This window comes from Lampris incognitus, chromosome 19 (assembly GCF_029633865.1).
Source record: "Lampris incognitus isolate fLamInc1 chromosome 19, fLamInc1.hap2, whole genome shotgun sequence".
Taxonomy (NCBI): domain Eukaryota; kingdom Metazoa; phylum Chordata; class Actinopteri; order Lampriformes; family Lampridae; genus Lampris; species Lampris incognitus.
The window spans coordinates 38,697,282-38,711,939 of record NC_079229.1 but is presented as its reverse complement, the minus strand read 5'-3'; positions in this window follow the sequence as shown (position 1 = coordinate 38,711,939).

Here is a 14,658-nt window from a genome sequence, read left to right as displayed (position 1 = left end):
GTGGCGTCCACTCTCCCTCTCTCTCTCTCTCCCCTCTCTCTCTCTCTCCCCTCTCTCTCTCTCTCTCTCTCTCTCTCTCTCTCTCTCTCTCTCTCTCTCTCTCTCTCTCTCCCCTCTCTCTCTCTCCCCTCTCTCTCTCTCTCTCTCTCTCTCTCTCTCCTCTCTCTCTCTCTGTGCGTCTCTCCCCCCCCCTCTCTATCTCTCTCTCTGTGCGTCTCTCCCTCTCTCTCTCTCTCTCTCTCTCTCTCTCTCTCTCTCTCTCTCTGTGCCTCTCCCCCCCCCTCTCTCTCTCTCTCTCTGTGCGTCTCTCCCTCTCTCTCTCTCTCTCTCTCTCTCTCCCTCTATGTCTCCCTCTCTCTCTCTCTCTCTCTCTCCTCTCTCTCTCTCTCTCTCTCTGTGCGTCTCTCCCCCCCCCCCCCCCCCCCTCTCTCTCTCTGTGCGTCTCTCCCTCTCTCTCTCTCTCTCTCTCTCTCTCCCTCTATGTCTCCCTCTCTCTCTCTCTCTTTCATTCAGCTCCGAGGCTGTGGGGACCGTACCATCTCCGCGGAGGAGGGGGTCCTTCACTTTAATTGGACAGCAGAGGCCAGTCATCATTCACAGTCCTTTCTTTTCTTTTCAACCATTGTGGCGCTACCCCCTTCACACACACACACACACACACACACACACACCACACCACACCACGCACACACACACACACACACCACACCACGCACACACACACACACACACACACACACCACACCACACACACACACACCACACACACACACACACACACACACACCACACCACACACACACACAGAGTTTCTGCAGGTTTTAGAAAAACGACAACGCTCAACTTATTACGTGCGTGCACGGCGAGCGTGCTCCACGCAGTAGTGCTGGGGCACACGCACGCACGCGGGGGGGGGCGGAGTTAGACACGCAGAGAAACAGAAAACATCAAACTAACAAAAGAAAAGGAGAAGAGTTTGATGGTGTTGAAACGGAGCGAGGCCGAGACTAAAATCACACGTGTGCAACGCGACAGACGCGTGTTAACGGTCTGAAGCGCCGGTATGTGAACACCAGCGTGAGCAGAGAGCACACACTTTCACTTATTACACACAGCAAAACGGACACACAACCCGCCACCTGCCGTCACGTCACACACAACCGCTGCATCTGGATACGTTTACTGACAGACCCATGCTGTCACGTGCATGTATGTGTGTGCGTGTGTGTGTGTGTGTGCGCGCGTGTGTCGTTAACACAAGAGAGGCGATGCTGTCAGGCGTCTTTATTCTTTATTCACATCAGCTTCCTCCAGCCTTACACATCACATCACAACACATCATATCACACCTCACATCACATATCACACTACATCACATCATATCACACAACACATCATATCACACAACACATCACATATCACATCTCACATCACACTACATCACATCTCACATCACATATCACACTACATCACATCATATCACACTACATCACATCACAACACATCACATCATATCACACAACACATCACATATCACACTACATCACATCATATCACACTACATCACAACACATCACATCTCACATCACATATCACACTACAACACAACACATCACACTACATCACATCACAACACATCACGTCATATCACACAACACATCATATCACATCTCACATCACACTAAATCACATTACATCTCAAATCACATATCACACTACATCACATCACATCACATCACCTCATATCTCACATCACCTCATATCTCACATCACATCACCGATCACAACATATATCACATCTCACTTCACATTACATCTAACATCACATCACATCATACCACATCTCACATCACATATCACAACACATCACATCACAACACAGCACATCTCACATCACACTACATTAGATCAAACTAAATCACATTACATCTCACATCACATATCACACTACATCACATCACATCACCTCATATCTCACATCACCTCATATCTCACATCACATCACCGATCACAACATATATCACATCTCACATCACATCACATTACATCACAGTCATTTAGCCGACCCTTTTATCCAAAGTGACTAACAATAAGTGCATCATGTAACGTAGGAGATCAGGAGAACTACTGGTCATCAGAGGTCATAAGTGCATCTAAACAAGCATCTAAGAGCAAAACCAGTGCTAAAGTAAAAGTGCAAGAAAGGTTGTTTTTTTTGAATGAGCAAATACAATTAGTGCTAAGAACAAGTAACAGGGTGGTAGTTCTTGAAGAGGTGAGTTTTCAACCTGTGCCGAAAGATGGGCAGTGACTCCACTGTCCTGACATCAGTAGGGAGTTCATTCCACCACTGTGGGGCCAGGACAGAAAAGAGCCGGGACCGGGTCGATCGGCAGCAGGGGCCTCTGAGCAACGGGGCAACCAGGCGTCCCGAGGCAGCAGAGCGAAGTGGTTGGGCGGGGGTGTAGGGCTTGACCATGGCCTGGAGATAGGAAGGAGCTGTTCCTTTCACTGCCCTGTAGGCTAGCACCAGAGTCTTAAACTGGATGCGAGCAGCTACTGGGAGCCAGTATAGGGACATGAGAAGGGGAGTTGTGTGGGAGAACTTAGGGCGGTTGAACACCAGGCGAGCTGCAGCTTTCTGAACAAGCTCCAGAGGTTTGATGGCCGACGCCGGGGCGCCAGCAAGGAGGAAGTTGCTGTAGTCCAGCCGGGAGATGACCAGAGCCTGGATGAGCATCTGTGCCATCTCGTCGGTGAGGAATGGGCGAATCCTCCTCATGTTATAGAGGATACATCTGCAGGAGCGAGCAACCGATGCAACATTTGCAACAAACGACAGTTGGTCGTCCAGGATCATACCCGGATTCCTCGCAGTCTGAGTCGGCGTCACCACGATGTTGTCAATGGTGATGGCCAGGTCTCGGTGCGGGCAACCTTTCCTCGGGAGGAGCATCAGCTCTGTCTTTTCCAGATTGAGCTTCAGGTGGTGTGTCGTCATCCACTCCGAGATGTCGGTCAAGCACGCAGCAATGCGTGTCTCTACTTGTGTGTCAGAGGGAGGGAGGACAAGATCAGCTGGGTGTCATCGGCATAGCAGTGATAAGAAAAGTCATGCTAGTGAATAACAGAACCCAGGGATGTTGTACACAGGGAGAACAGGAGAGGACCCAGAACCGAACCCTGTGGAACGCCTGTAGTCAGTCTGCGAGGCTCCGACACAGATCCCGTCTATGTCACCTGTTAGGAGCGACCTGTCAGGTAGGTTGCAAACATTGAGAGTGTAGAGCCTGTGACACCCAGCCCCTCGAGGGTAGAGAGGAGGATCTGGTGGTTCACTGTGTTGAACCCAGCTGAGAGATCCAGGAGTATCAGGACAGAGGAGAGAGAGTTTGCTCTCACAGAGTGCAGTGATTCTGTCACTGCAAGGAGGGCCATCTCTGTCGAGTGACCCACCCTGAACCCAGACTGGTTGGGGTCCAGGAGGTTGTTCTGGTGGAGGTACAAAGAAAGTTGGTTAAAGACAGCACGTTAAAATGTTTTGGATAGAAAGGGAAGAAGGGAAACCGGTCTGTAATTTTTGACTTCAGAGGGGTTAAGTGATGGTTTCTTGAGAAGGGGGGTGACTCGAGCAGTCTTGAAGGCAGATGGAAAGCATCCTGCCTGGAGGGAGGTGTTGAACACGTGGATTAGAAGGGGAAGGAGTTCAGATGCTATAGACTGAAGAAGAGGGGTGGGGGCCGGGTCAAGGGAGCATGTGGTGGCGCGACTGGATGTGATGAGGTTGAGAACCTCGTCGGGGGAGAGGGGAGTGAGGTGGGATGTGGAGAGAGGTGAGGGAGGGTGCAGAGGGTGGGCTAGTGCAAGCAGCGCTAACCGGATGGTGAGAAAAGGAGGATCTGATGTCGTTTACCTTCTTGTCAAAGAAGTTAGCAAAGTCATCAGGGAGAAGGAAGGAAGTAGGAGGAGGAGATGGGGGTGGAAGAAGTGTAGAGAAGGTTTCAAAGAGTTTCTTAGGATTAGAGGCAGAGGATAGGATTTTAGAGTGATAGAAGGCAGCCTTAGCAGCAGAAAGGGAAGAGGAGAAAGTGGAAAGAAGAGATTGGAAGTTGAGAAGGTCCTCTGGGAGTTTGCCTTTTCTCCATTTGCGCTCTGCCACTCTCAGGCTCTGTCTGTCAGTACGTACTGAGTCGGACAGACAAGGGGCAGGTGGAGTTGGGCGTGCAGGCCTGGAGGTGAGGGGACAGAGATTGTCCAGAGAAGAGGAGAGGGTAGAGAGAAGAAGATCAGTAGCAGTATCAGGGGGTAGGAAAGAGAAAGATTCAGGTGTAGGGAGGATAAAGGTAACAGAGGAAGAAAGATCAGTGGCGGGGAGAGAGCGGAGGTATCTACGGGTGGAAACCATGTGGGTAGGGGGAGGGGCTGAAGAGAGGGGGAGAGAGTAGGACATGAAATAGTGGTCAGAGAGCTGGAGGGGAGTAAGAGAGATTGGAAATAGGACAGTGTCTAGTAAACATAAGGTCCAGCTGGTTGCCGGCCTTGTGGGTAGGAGGAGAGGGTGAGAGGTGAAGGTCAAAGGAGGAGAGGAAAGAGAGAAGAGGATCTTGCTTGTCAGTGTGGATGTTGAAGTCACCGAGAAGGATTAGTGCAGAGTCATCAACAGGGAAGTGCGAGACAAGTGTGTCAAGCTCCTCCAGAAACTCACCAAGGGGGCCTGGTGGGCGGTACAAAACCACGATGGTGAGTTTGACTGGATAAGAGACAGTAACAGCATGAAATTCAAAAGAGGGAGGAGAAAATTGTGGAATGGAAACAAGAGAGTATTTCCATTTCAGGGAGATTAGCAGGCCAGTACCACCACCCCGCCTCCCAGCTCTGGGAGTGTGAGAAAAAGAGTACACATCAGACAGAGCTGCGGGTGTGGTAGTGTTTTCTGGCATGATCCTGGTCTCAGTTAGAGCAAGAAAGTTGAGGGAGAGCAAGGCTGCGTAGCCTGAGATAAACTCAGCTTTCGGCACGACAGACTGGCAATTCCAGAGCCCTCCCGTCACCACTTGCTCAACCTGAGTGGAGAGAGGGGGATAGGTGAGATTGGTAGGGTCACAGCGCCTTGGAGTGACCCAACGTCTATGCCAGCCCCGGGAAGAGGAAAGGACAGGAATGCGAGGGAAGCACATAGTCTATACTAGGTACACAAATTACAGATGACTGACCGGATCTAAGAAAAAGCAGTCCTTGCTTGACTCAGTCTTGCTTTGAAAAAGTCACACTTGCCTTTGTTCACTCTAGCCTTCATTCAACCTTGACCTGTTTGCCCTCAGCTTGTTTGCTTGGAAGCTTCCAAGTAGCAGCAGTGATTTAAAGAACATGATTGCTAATTGTCTGCCAGGAGTGCAGGCCATACCCTGGCCACTTGACACCCAATTGGCCAAAGATGTACACTGAAACTAGGCCTATTGCCCAGAAACTGGTCACTTATGTAAAACTATATCAAACCTCACACAAAACTATTAAAACTGCAAACAGCAAGGTAACAAGGAATATATTTATAAGCTAAAAGGATAGCTAAGTCAAAACAGATAGGCAACAAGAAATATTTAAGGACACACTAGGTGGAAGAAAAAAGAGCTACAGCTAGAATAAGACAGCTACAGCTAGAATAAGATCCCACTAGTTCCCACTGGGAACCAGCAGCAGATGTATAGAGAAAAGGACTAATACTCAAGCAGCTGGAATAAGACTAGTAGCAACTTGTTAAGCAAGAAAGATGATACTACTCTATTTTAGATGAGCCAGCAATTCAGAATCACTCCAGAAGTTACATCATATCATATCTCACATGATCACATCTTACATCTCACATCACATCATATCTCACATCATCACATCACATCACATCTCATACCATATTACATTACATTACATCACATCACATTACATCTCACATCACATCTCATCACATCATATTGCGTTAAAATCACCAAGCAAAATGACTTTGTCGCTCCTTGGGATGTTGATGAGTATATCATGGAGTGCCTGGTAGGAGCATCTTTCTCTTCATCATGAGATGGTAAAGTTGGAGCGTCACCTTATCAAGGTGATCTATCGACATTTTGCGAGGGGTATGCGGAGAGTCATCAGCCGCTCACTAATGCCCACTGGTGTTTGTTCGAGTTTGGGTAAGAGACGGTTCTTGATTTCAAAACCAACTCCATGGATGTGTTGACGTCCTAGGGGGTATCCTTTCCAAAAGAATGTATAGCCCTCTCCTACGTCGTTGAGCGAGCCCTCTTCAAGGAGCCTGGTCTCTCTGACTCAGTGAGACCAGGCTCAGCTCACTCGTTCCTTTAGGGGAACCACAACAAATACACTAGTGCACTCTTGCAGCTGTTTTACCTGAGCCAACTCCTTGCCACCATTACCGTTTGTCTGTCCTCCTGCTCCCATGATTCTTTTATACTCTGCCTGTATGTCATAGCCTAACCTGCTGCCCCCCCCCCGTCTGTTTTAAACCCCGCTAAACGTGCGGTATGTCATAACCTGTTGCTACACCCCTGCTGTCTGCTTTATCGCCGCTGAATGTGCTGTATATCCTCACTGCCTGAGTGGTATGTCTGCTGGCCTCCTAACTGCCTGCTATGCTGTCCCATTAATTGTGCTGTCTGCTGTAATTCACTGTCCACTGTCTAACCCTGCTGATACTGTATGCTGCCAATACCATTGATGCTTGATGTGTGTGTTGTATGTTGCCGTCAGCTGTGTCGTATGTTGCCACCACTGCTTACGTGTATTAACCTTCTCCTGGGTTGTTCCATATCTGCTGCTGCTGCTGCTGCTGCTGCTGCTCTACTGTGTGTGAACGTGTGTGCTAGTATGTCTTACCTGTTGCTATGTGTCAGCCTTGTTCCTCTGCACACGTACGTATGACCACTATGAATGTTTTGTTGTACTGGTTGTGATGTCCACATCTGGGTACTTGGCCTGTCATGTCACTGCTGTTCCTTGTTTTTACCTATCTTTTTTTTATTTTACTCCCCATCCCCTTCCCCTAGGGGGCACTTACCCCCAACATAGGCCGTTGTTGTAAATAAAAGTTTGCTCTTAATTAACTTGCCTATTAAAATAAAGGTTGAAGAAGAAGAAGAGTGCCGCCACACCCACACAATAGTGCTTCAGCTCTCTGGCAGTAAGTGCTGTTCTGCGGTGAGGTCTGTCCGCACCACGGCTGGCGTCCAGGAGTGTTCTTATGTTCCATGCTGCAGATCTTAGTGGTATACTGTGTGTTTTTCGACCGTGCAGTGGAATGGCCCGGCAGGTGCGGTTTCCTGCCCAGGCACGGTGTCGAGTGGGCAATTTTTGGGCCACCTTTTCTGGCAGTGAAGCCAGAGCCCTCCTGCTCTGGCTTCACTGCTGCACTACTGCTGTGGTCCAGGTCTGGGTGCCACCTCTTCGGCTCCTGGCTTCACTCACTAGCTCTTTTCTAGGCCGTTCCCCAAATGGGGTGAGCAGTGTGGTCCATAAATCGGGCTGCTCAGACACATAGGGGTCTGCTGGAAACAGCTGCAACTCAATCCCAGCTGCTAACCACCGTTGCGCCGTGCCACTGGTGTGCACAGAGTTCCAACTAAGAGCCCCCAGCTCATTCAGGCCTGCTCCATCACCACCAGACTTGGTGAGGTCGGGGACTCAGATAGCAGAAGAAGATACCTGCGCAGCAGAGATGGTTTTTAAAGTGGCATGGGGGGTGCGCTTCTCCCAACGCCACATGACTTGATTGTAGAGGAGATGGTTCCGATGGCAAGGGGGGTCCCTAGATGACCGGCACCTCCTCACAACTGCAGGGGGCTGCCAGAAATCCAGTTTTTCAGAAACCGCCTCGAAGCGTGCCGCCACAGCTTGCTTTTCTGTTGGGGTAAGCTCCCTTAGCCTTATGTCTTCCAGACTCACCCACAAGGCAGCGGGGCAGTGGTTGATAGGTGCCAGGGTGTGTCCACCAGGGTGGACCTGCACACCATATCTCTGGGGCCCACTGCTGCTCCGAGATCCCCTGCCAAGTTAGCCTGGGGCCGCAAGACCCCAGTTACCATGTGTGGCCACGGGGAGGCCTGGCAGGAGTCTTGGTGAAGGAGAGGCTATGTACTGGCAAGGGAAGGCTTACACGCTAGGATGCTTCCCTATTGGCCACAGAGGCTAGCCAGTGGCAGCAAGCTAAGGGCAGGAGTCTTGGTGAAGGAGAGGCTATGTACTGGCAAGGGAAGGCTTACACGCTAGGATGCTTCCCTATTGGCCACAGAGGCTAGCCAGCGGCAGCAAGCTAAGGGCAGGAAGGACACAAGCGGGTTGGAAGAACACATGCACCTTCCCTCCAACTACACACTGCTGCACTAGACGCATCACAACACCCTGTGTGTATGTACACACACACACACACACACCACCACACACACACACACTTCACAGCACATGGTGGATGTGAGCTGCTCAGTTTAATTGGTTTATTGTTGGATTTCTAAATTTAAATCTAAATGTAAATGTAAATATTGTGGTGAGAGTAGATTCACCAGGGGCTGGTGCTCCTTTAAGGCGGACATTCAGTGATGACGTAGGCACTGCTTAGAGTTTCCGGGGTGGAGCCATGTTGGCAGCAGCCTAGCAGTTGGTCAGCTGGTTGCCAGGGGAGATTGTGTTGAATCGGTGTTGTTTTGTGTGGCGAGTAAACGGAATTGACTCGACTCGATCTCTCCGTCTCCTCATTCCTGCACTCCCTCAATATAAATGTAAACCTAAACGTAAACGTAAATATAAATGTGAATATAAATGTAATCATAAATTTAAACATAAATGTAAATATAAACCTAAATGTAAACCTAAATGTAAATGTAAATATAAATCGAAATGTAAACCTAAATGTAAATGTAAACCTAAATGTAACTGTAAATATAAATATAAATGTAATCATAAATGTAAATATAAATCGAAATGTAAACCTAAATGTAACTGTAAATATAAATATAATCATAAATGTAAATATAAATGTAAATGTAAACCTTGAGTGAAATGTTCCACAGGTGTACCCTCTGTGGACAGTTTGCTGTCAGTTTTCAAATGGGTTTAAAAAAAAAACTGTCTCGAAAACCATAAAGTTTTTAACTTAACATGTTTACTTTTTAACCATGTAAATGGAAGAAAAGCTCAAACCCCATTCAAAGATGTGCTGCTGTGCAGGAAGCCACCAGTTCTCCATGGCATTCTTCATGCTGCACTTTACATTTCACCAATATCAAGTCACAATACACTTTATTTTGTCATTGTACAGTTACAACAAATGTGTTCTCTGCATGTAACCATCCTATTGTGTAGGAGCAGTGGGCAACTGCAGCACCCGGGGACTAACTCCAGCTCTTCTTTCCACTGCCTTGCTCATGGGCACAGGCAGGAGTATTAACTCTAACATGCATGTCTTTGGACTGTGGGAGGAAACCCACACAGACACGGGGAGAACATGCAAACTCCACACAGAAAGGACCTGGGACTCGAACCCAGGACCTTCTTGCTGTGAGGCAACAGTGCTAACCACTGGGCCACCTGCTACATCAAGACGATACCTGCATTTTTTTCTTCATTGTGAGAGAAAATAGTTTCCAATGAATGCTAATGCTAGCTCCCCACAAGCTAGCATTAGCATTCAGTCTTCAAACTATGAAGACTAATGAGGCTAACAGTCTCTTTAAGGTGGCAGAAGACTTTAACATGATGTTGGTTTTGTACTTTTTAAGAGGAGGGAAGCGATCCTTAAAACACAGTGCAGAATAGCTTCCACCGTCAAACAGGCAAGGACAAACAGACTGAAAGATAAGAGAAGAAGGTAGCAGACATTTAAACCGTCTGGAGAACATGGCTTCATTTCAGTCCTCAAACACACAGTCCTGACTTCTGCCGATGTTCATTCAAACTACTGAAAGCTTCTGAGAATGAATTTAAAGGTCTGTTGTACATTTTGGGAAAACGTGATTCACTGACATCAGAACAAGAACCAGAAACTTCCCTGTTTAAACCCACGAGAGACTGTCTGTGTTTCATTTCACAAGCTGGTTTGAGATGAGACCAACTAAAAATGCTATCAATACTCAAAATGTCCCTACTCGTTGATATGAAGTGCCTTAACAGTGACAATGGCAATGATAGCTAGAATTCAAATGTTTTGGGATGAACTCCAGAACATTTTGATTTGAGCTTTGACCCCTGACATCATCACCTAGAGCCAGTCATGCATGACGGGTGTGCATGAGGCCAGGCAGGTCACCTTTCTTAATGTGCCACTTGAAATCTGGGTCTGGTTCTGGGTTTGGTTGGGACATAACTATCCAAGATAAAAAAGGCTACAAGTTTCTAAAATCACAAAAATGGACCTACATTGATTGGACAAGTGTCTGTCCTTCCTAATATCACTTGTAACTCCCTTCAGGAGGAACCAAACACCATCGAGCTAATTTGCCTCCATCCACCACTGGGTTTAGCGAATGATTCTAATTCTTTCAGAAGGAAATGTTGGGACAGGCATTTGTTGTTTATGCAGCTTGTCATGTGGGCCGTTAATGGTAAGAAGTGGGGAAAATTTGATTTACAACGTCGAAATATCAGGCTGTAATGTGATCAAGGTACGGGTGTTTGTTAGCTCCTGCAGCTGTAATATGATCAAGGTACAGGTGGTTGGTAGCTCCTGCAGCTGTAATATGATCAAGGTACGGGTGTTTGGTAGCTCCTGCAGCTGTAATATGATCAAGGTACGGGTGTTTGGTAGCTCCTGCAGCTGTAATGTGATCAAGGTACAGGTGTTTGTTAGCTGCTGCAGCTGTAATATGATCAAGGTACGGGTGTTTGGTAGCTCCTGCAGCTGTAATATGATCAAGGTACGGGTGTTTGGTAGCTCCTGCAGCTGTAATATGATCAAGGTACGGGTGTTTGGTAGCTCCTGCAGCTGTAATGTGATCAAGGTACGGGTGTTTGGTAGCTCCTGCAGCTGTAATGTGATCAAGGTACGGGTGTTTGGTAGCTGCTGCAGCTGTAATGTTAAACAAGGTACGGGTGTTTGGTAGCTCCTGCAGCTGTAATATGATCAAGGTACGGGTGTTTGGTAGCTCCTGCAGCTGTAATATGATCAAGGTACGGGTGTTTGGTAGCTCCTGCAGCTGTAATGTGATCAAGGTACGGGTGTTTGGTAGCTGCTGCAGCTGTAATGTTAAACAAGGTACGGGTGTTTGGTAGCTCCTGCAGCTGTAATATGATCAAGGTACGGGTGTTTGGTAGCTCCTGCAGCTGTAATGTGATCAAGGTACGGGTGTTTGTTAGCTGCTGCAGCTGTAATGTGATCAAGGTACGGGTGTTTGGTAGCTCCTGCAGCTGTAATGTGATCAAGGTACGGGTGTTTGGTAGCTCCTGCAGCTGTAATATGATCAAGGTACGGGTGTTTGGTAGCTCCTGCAGCTGTAATGTGATCAAGGTACGGGTGTTTGTTAGCTGCTGCAGCTGTAATATGATCAAGGTACGGGTGTTTGGTAGCTCCTGCAGCTGTAATGTGATCAAGGTACGGGTGTTTGTTAGCTGCTGCAGCTGTAATATGATCAAGGTACGGGTGTTTGGTAGCTCCTGCAGCTGTAATATGATCAAGGTACGGGTGTTTGGTAGCTCCTGCAGCTGTAATATGATCAAGGTACGGGTGTTTGGTAGCTCCTGCAGCTGTAATGTGATCAAGGTACGGGTGTTTGGTAGCTCCTGCAGCTGTAATATGATCAAGGTACGGGTGTTTGGTAGCTGCTGCAGCTGTAATGTGATCAAGGTACGGGTGTTTGGTAGCTGCTGCAGCTGTAATATGATCAAGGTACGGGTGTTTGGTAGCTCCTGCAGCTGTAATGTGATCAAGGTACGGGTGTTTGGTAGCTGCTGCAGCTGTAATGTTAAACAAGGTACGGGTGTTTGGTAGCTGCTGCAGCTGTAATGTGATCAAGGTACGGGTGTTTGGTAGCTGCTGCAGCTGTAATGTTAAACAAGGTACGGGTGTTTGGTAGCTGCTGCAGCTGTAATGTGATCAAGGTACGGGTGTTTGGTAGCTCCTGCAGCTGTAATATGATCAAGGTACGGGTGTTTGGTAGCTCCTGCAGCTGTAATGTGATCAAGGTACGGGTGTTTGGTAGCTGCTGCAGCTGTAATGTTAAACAAGGTACGGGTGTTTGGTAGCTGCTGCAGCTGTAATGTGATCAAGGTACGGGTGTTTGGTAGCTGCTGCAGCTGTAATGTGATCAAGGTACGGGTGTTTGGTAGCTCCTGCAGCTGTAATGTGATCAAGGTACGGGTGTTTGGTAGCTGCTGCAGCTGTAATGTGATCAAGGTACGGGTGTTTGGTAGCTCCTGCAGCTGTTAGAGAACACATTGTTTGCTAGCTATCATTCTTCCCCTCCACATTTCTACTATAATCATTCAGACCCTGTGGGCTGTTAAGAAGTCTGAAATGCACACGGTGACACTTTGGGCTTTCTTTTGACTAGGTTAACACAGGTCATTCAAAATGTGTTCACCAGAAAAACTCCCATTTCTGGTGAAAAACTAATTCTTACAAAGATATCAGAGATCTCTCCCACAACCCCATTCCACTGGTCTTCATGCAAAGAGTGAAGACTGCTAATCACCTGCTCAACAGGACCCTGCAGGTCCAATGGGAGATACTTCGAGATTTCATTTCATCTTCAGAATCCAGAATGCAGGGTTATGAATCTGGTACCAGACAGAACCAACAGAGACTGGGTATGATTCCCATCAGCTAAGCTCCATTTACAACTGGACCAAATCATGCCGATATTAGCCATTTGTAAACAGGATTAAACTGGTTTCTTTTCTCATTAGATGACCATGCGGATCAGTCTGACCTGCATGGAGAACCAGTGGACACAGCCTTGGCTAAAATCAATCTGTTGTTCTCAGAAGCTCAATAAAGACGGTGCCAGGCCATTGTTCCAACGGCCCATTATTCTGAAACCCCAGTAGTCTGAAGAATGTCCCAATGGACAGAAAGACCATTTGTCCGACAGCCCATTATCACGAAAAGAAAAGCCCACTGCGCCAAACACCCGTTGTTCCGTAAATACACACTCTCCCTGTAAGAGCCAAAATGTGAGGACGCACCCCTTAATAGTCAGTGACGTCATGTTCAGTGGTTGAGTCAGACAGAAAGCTGCGCGCACTCATTAGGCCACCCTTACCCGAGGGCTAGTGGGGGTAGATCGGTGTAGTGTTGGGGGACTCGTCGTTCTCCAGCGACCCCTGTGGCCCATCCGGGTGCCTGCAGCCAAGCAAGCGAAAGCGTTCTCCCTCCGCCTCCTTCGCGGCCTGAAGGTGACGCAATCCACGCGAGGAGGCTTCAGCGTGTAAACTAGCGAGAGCAGCCGACACGAGTTGGAAGGAAGCTGGTGTTACGACTATCTCCTTCCTGTGGACACGTGAGCCAGGGGAGTTATTCCACAAGAGTTCCGGCCATATGCCACTGGGTTAATCGGGTGGGATAAGGGGGTAACTAGAAATACATTTATCAACAACAACAACAAGGAAGATTTAAAACAAAAACAGAGCTGCAAGAGGTACGGGAGCATAACGTTTTTCTACCGTGGGACACGATGTAATGGAAAACTTTTGTTCAGTAAAGGTTTTTAAACTGGATGACGTCTCCTGTCACTCCTTCAGACTGAGGTTACTGTGCCTCCGGCTCACGAGCGGCTTAAGTCGACATCCAGTAGGAAGGCCACTACATTTAGGAGCACCTCTGCACGGAGGAAATGAACACCAACCAACTACGAGGATAAGAACCTTTAAAAAACTCACATTTCTGAAGCTAGACGGCCAGACGCTCTGAGGTGAACGCTGAGGGACGAGGCTACTCTGACTCGAGATGCTAGCCACTCAGTGGATACTCCTGAGTGCAAACGTGAAAGCTTGTCTTCATAAAAGCCATGTGATGCACCTGTTTGATGAGAAATGTGGAAATACCTTTTAATCATCTGCACGCAATTTACGTATTGCTTTGCTGATATGATGGCTTAAGATAAGGAAGGAACTGACACTGTAGAGATGGAATCTCAAGGACGGATCAAGTTAAGTGAGAAAGCATTTGGAAGCAATTTGGAAGTTTGACGAGTGAGGCTGGCAATTTGCAAAAACTGCAAGACTGCATGCATCATGACTGCTACGCTCTTGTCATTAAGTTTGAAGAGCTCAGCCAGCAAGTAGGAGATCTTCTGCCTGAAGATGAAAAGGCTGCTGATCTAAGCAACTGGTTTGAGCCTAAGATGATGCGTGTCAGACAGTTTGCAGAAAAAACTGAAAATTGGATAGATGCTTTGCATGAAAGCAAAACAAAGAAAATAGAACAGCTGAGGACAATGAGGTATACAGTGTTCATAATGAAGATGTAAATAATGATGTAGGCCCTGAAGATAGTGCATCACAAGTGGCAGTTGGTAATATAACACCAGCACAAAAAAAGGGTTCATTTGTCGCACGCTCATCTGGCCTGTTCACCAGATCATCCGTTTGTGCTAATGAAGAAGTAAAGCTAGCTGGATTACCTGAATGTGCTGCAGCTTTACAGGAGAAACAGAAGCTTGAAATGGA